The 13,301-nt window shown below is 42.7% G+C and overlaps 1 long non-coding RNA gene across 2 annotated transcripts; it reads right to left on the bottom strand.

Annotated features, from left to right (window-relative positions):
- Positions 1-2,491: 2,491 nt before the first annotated feature.
- Positions 2,492-4,784, bottom strand: LOC106600729 (uncharacterized). 2 transcript variants are annotated; one of them, XR_001327886.2, is made up of 3 exons: positions 4,617-4,784; positions 3,579-3,711; positions 2,492-2,939 (listed from the first exon to the last, which is right to left on the bottom strand). It is a non-coding gene; the product is annotated as an uncharacterized lncRNA (long non-coding RNA). The 2 variants fall into 2 exon arrangements; XR_006769392.1 differs by having other exon boundaries at positions 2,492-3,711.
- Between the last annotated feature and the right edge of the window lie 8,517 nt (positions 4,785-13,301).

The raw sequence follows: 13,301 nt of genomic DNA, 5'->3' as shown, positions 1-13,301 counted from the left end.
AATAGAGCTACACACATCCTTAAAATGTCTTCTTGACCTACACATTGATTACATTCTATAGTGAGTGATGCATGCGGCTACATTTTTTTTCCTGGAAATCATTTTCAGAACGCAATCACATTATGTTTGACAGCTTTATTGCTTTCTCCATGTTTTTGAAATGTATAAGCCTTTAAATGACCTTTTACCGACTACGTCTACAAACGAGGCTACACTTGTGGCAGCACCTATTCCTGTGGCACCACTTCTTGTGGCCCCCCTCCACCTATACCACTTCCTGTGGCCTCCCCTCCACCATTCCCTGAGGCTTATCGCCCACCTTCACCAGACTCTTCTGTTGATGTTGGTGATGACAATGAGTAAGTCATCCCTGTAAATAATGAAATGTCTTGTTATTACAGATGAATTGTGGGAAGTATCTGAGCTTTGTTATTCTGAATGTCTCTTAGTGGTGACCTCCAAACACTGCTGAAGTTAATGAGATGCCAACCAAATTACCGTGATGAGGGACAACGTTTATGATTGTGCAATGAGAGGCTTTAAGAAAGGCCGCTTTAATCTGGAGGCAAAAATAGACATGGTTTTTAGGGATGCTGACGGAAAAGGGGCAGCTGATGAGGGTGGTCCCTCAAGAGAATTTCTCCGGCTGCTAATGAGTGCCATCCATTCCTCTGCAATATTTGAGGGACCTGATTGACAAAAAGGCCTTTCTTACAACTCAAGGTGAGTTACACTTTTACACCAACAAAGACATTTGTTTATGGCAATATATATGACTTGAGTAAGACATTTGATTTTTGTATGTAATGTGTCCTTTTATTTACTGTTTGTCTTCTGTGTGACAGCAACATCGGGGTGTAGAGCCCAATTTTTTCAGAGGCTATACAGGCAAGTGTGTGGCCTACAACCTCCTGTGCCAGAACTGAAAGAAATTGCGGAATATGACTTCAGAGAGAAGTTGGAGAAGGTAAGTACTTTATACTGTGATGGATGTTATGTTACTGTTAATTTGCACTAAGTTTGAAAAAATGTTGGGTTGTAGTTCATGACAACTTTTCCACATGGATTAAGTTTCTTTTTGTTGGCAGTCAATCTTTAAGGGTAGTGATAATCAGTTTTATTGTTTTGCTAATTTGTCCCAAAACACAGTTCAATAAACAATCTAAGATCCAGTTAGCACAAACTGTTGACGAGGCAGAGGAAGTGGTCATGTTGGGTCCAGTGCGATACATTCGTACATTGGAGAGGAATACCCTGGTGGAGTCAGCCACAAAGTTCTTCTTAGAAAGCAGGATACGGGATGCTCTTGAGTAGTGTTTCCATATATCTAAGGAATCTGAAGTTTAGTTAAATTCTTCAGGGCAAATTCATACTTATTTTTACTTTATAGATTCAAAGAGGGTCTGGAGTGTCTAGGTCTCCTGCCTTACATGAATAGACACTCAAGCCTCTTCAGAGAGGTTTTCATCTACACTGAGAAACCTCTTTTGGCCAAAGACATAGCTTCTCTCTTCAAAGCAGAGCGCTCCCCACCTGGTACCAATCAAAGAGCAAGAGTCATATGTTTCTGGAGGGACTGACTTCTGGAGGTGGAAGGTTAGATGCAAAACCATGATCATTGAAGTAACACGGCCCACATCAGTAAAACATCACCTAATCACTCTCACAACTGTGGAACAGCATTTTGTAGCCTTATTCTTCCATGGGCCCCCTAATGCAATAAATTAAATCCCAAACTACTTTCACTTAAGAGTATTGTGTTCTCCAACAAGTGTTACTTATGGACTTTAATGTCCCCCCCTTTCCTTTTTTCAGGGGGGAACACATACCCTTTAACCATGGAGGTTTTCTTTTTCACTTCGGGGGCTTCAGCATTCCTAGGCTGGGATTGCCAGTGGAGCCACAGCTACAGTTCTCTGCAACTGCACGGCAAGCGGTACCAGAGCGCAAAGTCTAGGTCCAAGAGGCTTCTAAACAGATTCTACCCCCAAGTCATTAGACTACTGAACATCTAATCAAATGGCTACCCAGACTATTTGCTGCTACTCTATCTATGCATAGTCACTTTAATATCTCTACCTACATGTATATATTAACTCAACTAACAAGTGCCCCCGTACATTCTCTGTACCGGTATCCCCTGTATATAGGCTCGCTATTGTTATTTTACTGATGATCTTTAATTATTTACTTTTCTTGTAACTGCATTGTTGGTTAGGGGCTTGTAAGTAAGCATTTCACTGTAAGGTCTACAGCTGTTGTATTTGGCGCATGTGACAAATACAATTTGATTTAAATAATTCATTTAAGTGGAATTATCCAAAACGTTTATTGCATGACCACCTAGTAAGTTCGGAATACTGCAGCCAATGTTAATTGATATGTCCCAAAATAATTGATATTATGAACGTTTCCGACAGGATTGTCCATCAGCAAAAAAAGTTGTGTAGTGAAAGTTTTCAAAAACATTACAACCAACCAGAATCAATAGTACAGTAATACATAATGCAGCTTTAATATTTAAATAAATGTATGATTTCTTAGTGGGTAAACTGAGCATTATGCAAAGTAGTTAAGTCATGTATGTCAAGGGACTGTTACAATATGTGCAATGTTACATAAATCTTACAGTAAATATGGACATTTCATTTACATGTTATGGCAATAAGACACTGTAGTTTGTACACAGGTCGTGGTGCAGCAAGTTTGAGGGTAGTGGAGAAGCACAAGTGGGACTTTGAGTGAAGTAACTGAGGGAAGAAAAGGATATCAGGGTGCCCAGGAACTTGAAGCTGCTGATCATTTCCATGTACAGTAGATGGGAGAATGGTCAAGTATCACCATCTACTTTGTTTATGCTGAGACTTGTCCCATCATCATTGTCAGGTCCCACAGCTCCTTCATGTACTCATGTGTACCATGGTAGTGTCGGGTCCATTCTAGGGATACACATTCTTATAATGTAAAAAATCGAATGTGTTATTACAGGATTTACACCCAGAGCCTGCTAACCAGTTTGTGGGTAAGGATGGTGTTGAAAGCAGAGCTATAAAAGAAAATGCACTCTGACGTATTTAAAAATGTATAATTGACATTTGTTGGGACAATATGCAATCTGGAGGTGTACATAGTGTAGCACTATTATTATTATTATATATATTTTTTTAATCGATATCGACTGGGCTGCAGTGGAGACGTAAAAAGCTTCAATATCATGGGGACCTAACTTCTAACGTCCTTTCCTGGTACACCCACAAACACTGCAGTCAAATGCCAACCAGCGGCTCTCCGTCCTATGGTGGCTGAAGACATTTTGCCTGATGTCAAACATTAAGAGTGTCAGATTGAAGTGTCTGGATAAAATGTAAACAGAACCTTAGAGCAGATTACTTTTATCTTTACTGGCACAGTTTTAAAATGTCTAATTGTAGTCACTTTCAATTGATTCATTGACTCCCAAGAACCATAGATTGTTTGTAGTTCATAACATTAACACAACTGACAAACGTTGCTTGACTGTAAATTGGGATACATGTTTTAATAACATTGGATATTTGTTTGGGCTTAACGTTGCATACCTTGTCGTGTTGTGCATGCATGCCAACCAGGTGAGAATCACCTAAATGAATTGATACTTGATGAATCAGGTCTTCTCTGCTGCTTTATCAGCCTCCCCCTTGCCCACTCCAAGCTCCTCTTCATGGTTCTCTTCTGCAAGAGACAATTGTGAAAATAATGCAGAAGGAATGGGAACCCTATACCTTTGAAGCAGTACTAGGTATATGCCTGAAGTTATTTTACTCTAAGCTTCGATGGAATATATTCGAAAAGTGAACGTTCACATTAAGTCTACTCTGTTCGAAAGCTGACATGTAATGTTAGATGTTAGCAAAGGTTTTACAAGGTTGTCACTAGCCAAGTTTGCTTTGCGTGAGCTTTTCTGTGTCTTCATGCTAATCGCGAACTAGCGCGGCTAATGCTAGCATTTAAATGAAAGCCAGTCAGGCTGAAGAAGTTGCCTACCTTAAGTTGTTTTGCTTAAATGCAAGGCTTTGGGCTAAAAACGTAACTCAAAAACATGTCCTGCCGATAAGTCACATTTAGGTAACTTGTCTTCCTTAAGTCAATGATAAAGCAAAATAAAGACAATAGTCCAAAAACCGAGAACTACCAGGATTTTGAGCATCTCCGTTGTCTAATCTATGTATGCCTGGCCCTGCATGCACGCAACAATCTTGCTAGTATTTAAGTTAATTTACCGTGATAGTATTAACACAGTCCAATGTGTTTCCGTGGCTGTTATAGTTTACATGTTTTTTCAGCAGGGCTTTTAATAAAACACAAGGCGGTGCCATTCACTGCGGCTAGCAGTATGACTGGGCAAAGTTTGAGGCTAACTATATGATATAATATGGCTGGGGTTCGTGGCTACCGACGTTTGCTATATTAGTTAGCAAAATATCTGATTTAGCTTATGCTAAGCACTGCTGATCCTGGTGCTAGATTAATGTTAGCTGAATTGTATTGCCAGTGATGAGAAACAGATCCTTCCACTGTAAACTAGCTGATCAACTTTACGATTCAGTAACAACAAATTTCAAAGACAAAACCGTTACCTTGTAAAGGTTCAAACTCTGCTTGCAGTGGAAAAGGAAGTTCCTTCAAACTGTGAAATCTGGTTGAAAGGAGGAGCTAGTAAAATTAGCATATTAATGATAAACCCTATGATAAACTGAACTCCAAACTGAACAGAACTACACTCTCTTCTACCATTGTCTTAAACATCTTTAATGGTCTCGTTGCAAAAGCTAAATTGTTGCTAGGGGACTTTGAAGCACCTGTGTGCCGATCTTGAAGGATAGTGACGATAGCAAAGATTATAACAAACACCACAGAAACGGAATTGGTGCTCGCTAGTTCTGCAAATTCAGCTATTGTGGGAAGCCAGCCAACATAAAATGAAAACAAACTATATTAAAATTACAAAAGGTTGCAGCTTACGTTGTGTAAATGATGAACTCATACAGCTGTCAACCCTTGTCACTGCAATCCGTTTCACATTTGCTAGCTGACTAGCTTGCAGATCGAAGCCCATTATAGAATGATAGAAGATAATAGATGATAGAAGCCCATCTCCTACTGTAAATAACCTGCACACTGTATGAATGTGTGTGTGTGTGTGTGTAGCCAGGTAGAAAAATGGAAGAAAAAAGACGGACATCAGAGCATTTTTTAGAACACCAAAACGCAAATTATGAACACTAGTAGCCTAATATCTCAAAGACTAGTTGATAAAATGTTAATAAGAAGAAGTGAAATGCTAATGGTAATGTTTCATAACGATGTAATTTGGTAGATCAGGCAACAGATGGCACACAGACAGCAAAGCTGGGGACAGATAGACAGGGACAGACTGGCAGACACAGGGAGTCTCAGGTAAGTTTGTTGAGTCTTTGTTTGGCAACAATATGAAAGGTTCTCTCTTTTTTTAGACTTGTAAAATAGGGACATAATTGGAAAATGCCATGGATACCCCCACTCTCAACTTAAACTGGTGACTGAACCAAGATTTGTTTAAGGCAATGGTATTGCTGTTGTGATTAATTGTGTAGTTTTGGGTACCGGTAGTTAGGAGTATGGCAAACACCTTATTTCTTTTCTAGGAGACAGACTGTGAGTCAGTGAGGGTGGTGAAAGTGAACGAGCCAGGGAGAGAGACTTCAGAGGACAGTGTCACAGCCACGGCAGGACCAGGTGTCAACCTTGTTGCCAGCTGCACCAGTATAGGGGACAGTGGCACAGCATTGTCCAGTTACCCCAGGGATGGCACAAAACCATATCAGCCACACCCACAATTTATAGAATCGCAAACTCTTGCCAACAGTGTGTGGACGTTTCAAGGGAAGTAGTTTCGCGATTTCCCCTGGCTACACTATAACCCATCAATAAAAGGAGTGTTGTGTTTTCACTGTAGCCAAGGGTTTTTAAGCCAGCCATCTTTTGGCCAAAGAGAGGATGCTGCCTTCACTAGTGCAGGATTTAGGAACTGGAGAAAAGCCATTGTAAAATTGACAGCACATCAAAACTGCCACTTTGTAACTGTAACCGCACACCAGCTAAATCCAATCAGTGTCCAGTTATCCAGCACGTGGGGTAAACAGCAGGAGGACGCAAGGCATTGCTTGATGAAAATTGTTAGTTCGGTGTGGCATGTATCAAGACAGGGACAAGCCTTTAGAGGCCACACGGATGACAGTTGGAATTTATACCAGCTTTTGAAACTTAGGGCAGAAGAGGATGATCCCATTTTACTGAAGTGGTTAACAGAGCGTACCACAATGTACACAGGCCCCAAAGCACAGAATGAAATTCTGAACATCATGGCCAATAGTCATTCGAGACATTGCAGCTGAGATTAGTCTCTTCCGATTGTACAATTTTCAGTAATTGTTGATGGTACTCAAGATTTCTCTGGTGCTGAACAGGAGAGTGTCTGCCTGCGATATGTTGACCATTACCTTGTCCATCACATGGAGTTTATTGGGCTATACAGGGTGTCAGAGACAACAGTCGAGGGCATTGTGAAAGTGGCAACTGATGTGTTGTTGAGGCTCAATTTTCCCATGTCTGGCTTACATGGGCAGAGTTACGATAGTGCCTCAAACATAGCAGGAAAATGCACAGGCAATTGTGAGGAGGCAGCAGCCATTAGCCCTCTATGTGCATTGTGGAGCACACAGGCTGGCTGTTCAGCCTCCCCACTGATCCAGGATTCCCTTTCTTGGGTCCATCAGTTAGGTGTCCTCTATGGCCAGTCAGGAAAGTTTAAGAGTGTGTTTGAATCAATTGCCATGTCCAAAGATACACATCTGACCACCCTGAAACCCCTATGTCCAACAAGGTGGACTGTGCGGAATACTGCTATTAGAGCTGTGCTAGGGCAGTATGAGCGGGTACTAAGCAGCCTAGAGGAAATGGCAAAAACTGCATCCAAGACAGCTTCAACTGCCAGTGGCTTATTTGAGCACTTCAGCAAAGGCAAGACTGTGTTGGGCTTCACACTTGCCTCTGCTGTTCTTGGAGAGCTTGAATGCCTAAACATTTCACTGCAGAAGAAAACTCAGACTGTCTCTTGTATGCAGGCTGCAGTCGAGTGTGAGCGGTCATCTCTTAGGGGCAAGAGAAATGACGAAAACTACCGTGCACTGTATGAGAAAGCAACAACATTGATTGACTCCATTGAATCCATTGTGACACACTCAAGACGATTTGCTGGCAAAGCAGTGGATCACTATAGGGCAGAATATTTTAAAGTGTTGGATGGTGTGGAGGTTCAGTTTGGTGACCGTTTGGACCAGGACAGTCTAAACTGTTTCATGCATGTTAACATTAGAAGCCTACTCCCTAAGTTTGTTTTACTCACTGCTTTAGCACACTCTGCCAACCCGGATGTCTTAGCCGTGTCTGAATCCTGGCTTAGGAAAACCACCAAAAACCCTGAAATCTCCATTGCTAACTATAACATTTTCCGCCAAGATAGAACTGCCAAAGGGGGCGGTGTTGCAATCTACTGCAAAGATAGCCTGCAGAGTTCTGTATTGCTATCCAAGTCTGTACCCAAACAATTCGAGCTTCTACTTCTAAAAATTCACCTTTCCAGAAACAAGTCTCTCACTGTTGCCGCTTGCTATAGACCTCCCTCTGCCCCCAGCTGTGCCCTCAATACCATATGTGAATTGATTGCCCCCATCTATCTTCTGAGCTTGTGCTACTAGGTGACCTAAACTGGGACATGCTTAACACCCCGGCCATCCTACAATCTAAGCTTGATGCCCTCAATCTCACACAAATGATCAATGAACCTACCAGGTACAACCCCAAATCCGTAAACACGGGCACCCTCATAGATATCATCCTTACTAACTCGCCCTCCAAATACACTTCTGCTGTTTTCAATCAAGATCTCAGCGGTCACTGCTTCATTGCTTGCATCCGTAATGGGTCTGCGACCAAACGACCACCCCTCATCACTGTCAAACGCTCCCTAAGACACTTCTGCGAGCAGGCCTTTCTAATCGACCTGGCCGGGGTATCCTGGAATGACATTGACCTCATCCCGTCAGTAGATGATGCCTGGCTATTCTTTAAAGGTGCCTTCCTCACCATCTTAAATAAGCATGCCCCACTCAAAAAAATGTGGACTAGGAATAGATATAGTCCTTGGTTCACTCCAGACCTGTCTGCCCTTGACCAGCACAAAAACATCCTGTGGCGTTCTGCATTAGCATTGAATAGCTCCCGTGATATGCAACTTTTCAGGGAAGTTAGGAACAAATATACACAGGCAGTTAGAAAAGCTAAGGCTAGCTTTTTCAAACAGAAATTTGCATCCTGTAGTACTAACTCAAAAAAGTTCTAGGACACTAAAGTCCATGGAGAATAAGAGCACCTCCTCCCAGCTGCCCACTGCTCTGAGGCTAGGAAACACTGTTACCACCGATAAATCCACTATAATTGAGAATTTCAATAAGCATTTTTCTACAGCTGGCCATGCTTTCCACCTGGCTACCCCTACCCCGGTCAACTGCCCGGCACCCTCCACAGCAACCCGTCGAAGCCCCCACCATTTCTCCTTCATCCAGATAGCTGATGTTCTGAAAGAGCTGCAAAATCTGGACCCATACAAATCAGCCGGGCTAGCCAATCTGGACCCTCTCTTTCTAAAATGATCTGCCGAAATTGTTGCAAACCCTATTACTAGCCTGTTCAACCTCTCTTTCGTATCGTCTGAGATTCCCAAAGATTGGAAAGCTGCCGCGGTCATCCCCCTCTTCAAAGGGGGTGACACTCTAGACCCAAACTGCTACAGACCTATATCTGTCCTACCCTGTCTTTCTAAGGTCTTCGAAAGCCAAGTTAACAAACAGATTACCGACCATTTTGAATCCCACCGTACCTTCTCCGCTATGCAATCTGGTTTCAGAGCTGGTCATGGGTGCACCTCAGCCACGCTCAAGGTCCTAAATGACATCATAACTGCCATTGATAAGAGACATTACTGTGCAGCCGTATTCATCGACCTGGCCAAGGCTTTCGACTCTGTCAATCACCACATTCTTATTGGCAGACTCAACAGCCTTGGTTTCTCAAATGATTGCCTCGCCTGGTTTACCAACTACTTCTCTGATAGAGTTCAGTGTGTCAAATCGGAGGGCCTGTTGTCCGGACCTCTGGCAGTCTCTATGGGTGTGCCACAGGGTTCAATTCTCGGGCCGACTCTCTTCTCTGTGTACATCAATGATGTTGCTCTTGCTGCTGGTGATTCTCTGATCCACCTCTACGCAGACGACACCATTCTGTATACTTCTGGCCCCTCTTTGGACACTGTGTTAACTAAAGTCCAGATGAGCTTCAATGCCATACAACTCTCCTTCTGTGGCCCCCAACTGCTCTTAAAAACAGGTAAAACTAAATGCATGCTATTCAATCGATCACTGCCCGCACCTGCTCGCCCGTCCAGCATCACTACTCTGGGCGGCTCTGACTTAGAATACGTGGACAACTACAAATACCTGGGTGTCTGGTTAGACTGTAAACTCTCCTTCCAGACTCACATTAAGCATCTCCAATCCAAAATTAAATCTTGAATCGGCTTCCTATATCGCAACAAAGCATCCTTCATTCATGCTGCCAAACACACCCTCGTAAAACTGACCATCCTACCGATCCTCGACTTCAGTGATGTCATCTATAAAATAGCCTCCAACACTCTACTCAACAAACTGGATGCAGTCTATCACAGTGCCATCCGTTTTGTCACCAAAGCCCCATACGCTACCCACCATTGCGACCTGTACGCTCTCGTTGGTTGGCCCTTGCTTCATACTCGTCGCCAAACCCACTGGCTACAGGTTATCTACAAGTCTCTGCTAGGTAAAGCCCCACCTTATCTCAGCTCACTGGTCACCATAGCAGCACCCACTCGTAGCATGCGCTCCAGCAGGTATATCTCACTGGTCACCCCCAAAGCCAATTTCTCCTTTGGCAGCCTTTCCTTCCAGTCCTCTGCTGCCAATGACTGGAACGAACTGCAAAAATCTATGAAGCTGGAGACTCATATCTCCCTCACTAGCTTTAAGCACCAGCTGTCAGAGCAGCTCACAGATCACTGCACCTGTACATAGCCCATCTGTGAACAGCCCATCTATCTACCTCCCTCATCCCCATACTGTATTTATTTATTTATTTATTTATCTTGCTCCTTTGCACCCCAGTATCTCTACTTGCACATTCATCTTCTGCACATCTACCATTCCAGTGTTTAATTGCTATATTGTAATTACTTATTTATTGCCTTAACTTACCTCATTTGCACTCACTGCATATAGACTTTTTGTTTTCTTTTGTTGTACTGTATTATTGACTGTATGTTTTGTTTATTCCATGTGTAACTCTGTGTTGTTGTATGTGTCGAATTGCTACGCTTTATCTTGGCCAGATCGCAGTTGCAAATGAGAACTTGTTCTCAACTAGCTTACCTGGTTAAATAAAGGTGAAATTAAAAAAATTAAAAATAAAAACGTCCTGCAAAAGTTGGAAAGAGCGCTTCTCATCAAGGATGAGTCTCTAGGTCAGTACCCTGAGCTGAACATAGATTCTCTTTCAGTGCAGTTGCCTCTCTTTCGTAACAAATACCCCTGTAGCAGCAGTGGAGAGGCAGCAGAGTCCTCAGGAGGCTTCCAGTGGAGGTGCGGAGGTTGGTTGACCAAGTTGAGGTGCTGATCAGAATTTTTTTTTGTGGTGCCAGTGTCTTCATGTGAGGTTGAGAGGAGTTTCAGTGCACTCCGCAGGTTAAAGACTTGGCTACGGGCTAGCATGGGCCAAGAGAGACTGAATAGCGTAGTTGTCTGTAATGTACATAAGGACAGGCTGGACAGTCTCAAGAGGGAAAATATCTACCAGCAATTTGTTGGATCCATTGAAACCCGCAAACATATGTTTGGTTCTTTTGTTCATTCGTTCAGTAGTGTGTATAGCAGTGGTTCTCAACCTTTTTTGGGTACTGGAACCCCTTTATATTTTGAGGCAAGGCAGGCAAGGTTTTGAGCGGTCCTCAGGGACCCCCACCCCCTCTATATTATATGCAATGTTACTGGAAACCTTGTGGTACTGAATATGTTCATTACACTTTTTTATGTCATGGACCCCTTGCAATTACACCAGGGAACCCTGTTTGAGAACCCCTGGTGTATAGTATGATAGTTGTTATTTTGTTTAGTAGTTTTCAGTTTTTAGTACATGACAGTACACTTAGTAATTATTTATTTTGTTATTTTATTTTAAAATTCCATACTTTGACATACTTGTCCATAGCTGTTGTTTGAAGAGTTGAGACACTGACTGAACAATAAATAAGTATTTTTGAAGGATATTTTGGTTGATTTAATTGTGTTTCTTGGCCCAAGCAAGTCTCTTTTTCTTATTGGTGTCCTTTAGTAGTGCTTTTGCAGCAATTCAACCATGAAGGCTTAATTCACGCAGTCTCCTCTGAACAGTTGCTGTTGAGATGTGTCTGTTACTTGAACTCTGTGAAACATTTATTTGGGCTGCAATCTGAGGCTGGTAACTCTAATGAACTTATCCTCTGCAGCAGAGGTAACTGTGGGTCTTCCTTTCCTGTGGCAATCCTCATGAGAGCCAGTTTCATCATAGTGCTTGATGGTTTTTGCGACTGCACTTGAAGAAACTTTAAAAGTTCTTCAAATTTTCCGGATTGACTGACCCTCATGTCTTAGTTAAAGTAATGATGGACTGTCATTTCTCTTTGCTTATTTGAGCTGTTCTTGACATAATATGGACTTGGTCTTTTACCAAATAGGGCTATCTTCTGTATACCACCCCTACTGATTAGCTTAAACGCATTATTAAGGAAAGAAATTCCACAAATGAACTTTTAACAAGGCACACATGTTTATTGAAATGCATTCCAGGTGTTTGGGTCAGTACTTTGTTGAATTACCTTTGGCAGCGATTACAGCTTCAAGTCTTCTTGGGCATGAAGCTACAAGCTTGGCACACCTCTATTTGGGGAGTTTCTCCCATTCTTCTCTGCAGATCCTCTCAAGCTCTGTCCGGTTGGATAGGGAGTGTTGCTGCACAGCTATTTTCAGTTCTCTCCAGAGATGTTCGATTGGGTTCAAATCTTGGCTCTGGCTGGGCCACTCCAGAAGCCTCAAGTACTTGTCCAGAAGCCACTCCCGTGTTGTCTTGGCTGTGTGCTTAGGGTTGTTGTCCTGTTGGAAGGTGAACCATCGCCCCAGTCTGAGGTTCTGAGCGCTCTGGAGCAAGTTTTCATCAAGGATCTCTCTTTATTTTGCTCCATTCATCTTTCCGCCGATCCTGATTGGTCTCCCAGTCCCTGCCGCTGAAAAACATCCCCACAGCATGATGCTGCCACAACCATGCTTCACCGTAGGGATGGTGCCAGGTTTCCTCCAGATGTGACACTTGGTATTCAGGCCAAGGAGTTCAATCTTGGTTTCATCAGACCAGAGATTCTTGGCCTAATTGGTGGAGTGCTGCAGAGATGGTTGTCCTTCTGGGAAGGTTCTCCCATCTCCACAGAGGAACTCTAGAGCTCTGTCAAAGTGACCATCGGGTTCTTGGTCACCTCCCTGACCAAGGCCCTTCTCCCCCGATTCCTCATTTTGGCTGGGCAGCCAGCTCTAGGAAGTCTTGGTGGTTCCTATCTTCTTCCATTTAAGAATGATGGAGGTCACTGTGTTCTTGGGGACCTTCAATTCTGCAAAAGAAATGTGGTACCCTTCCCCTGATCTGTGCCTCGATCACAATCCTGTCACTGAGCTCTATGGACAATCCTTCGACCTCATGGCTTGGTTCTGAACCTTTCTATTCTCATTGTTTCTAAATATTGTAAATTAAAGATACCATTTTTTGCTAAAAGTATTATATTATTGATCGATTGACTATGACTTTCAAATCACACAGTAGTGCTATCTGCAGAGTTAGCTCCAGGTAAATGTTGCAATTCTTCAGCCATTCCTGAACCTTCGACCAAAAACAAGCAACAAGCAACACAGTACCAAAAAATAAATGAATCTGGTGTTGTTTTGTGTGCCATGGAATCAGTGTATCGAAAAATCTTTTCCCAACTATTTAGCAATCTATATGGCACAGCTGTCAATTTTTTGGGGCCTTATATGAAACTGGTATACTTTTACTTTTACTATTTTCTTGAACCAATTTTGGTCTTTAATGCAGGGCCGGCAGACAAGTTCTTT

Source organism: Salmo salar, chromosome ssa03 (assembly GCF_905237065.1).
Source record: "Salmo salar chromosome ssa03, Ssal_v3.1, whole genome shotgun sequence".
NCBI lineage: Eukaryota > Metazoa > Chordata > Actinopteri > Salmoniformes > Salmonidae > Salmo > Salmo salar.
This window is presented reverse-complemented; position numbering and strand designations above follow the sequence as displayed.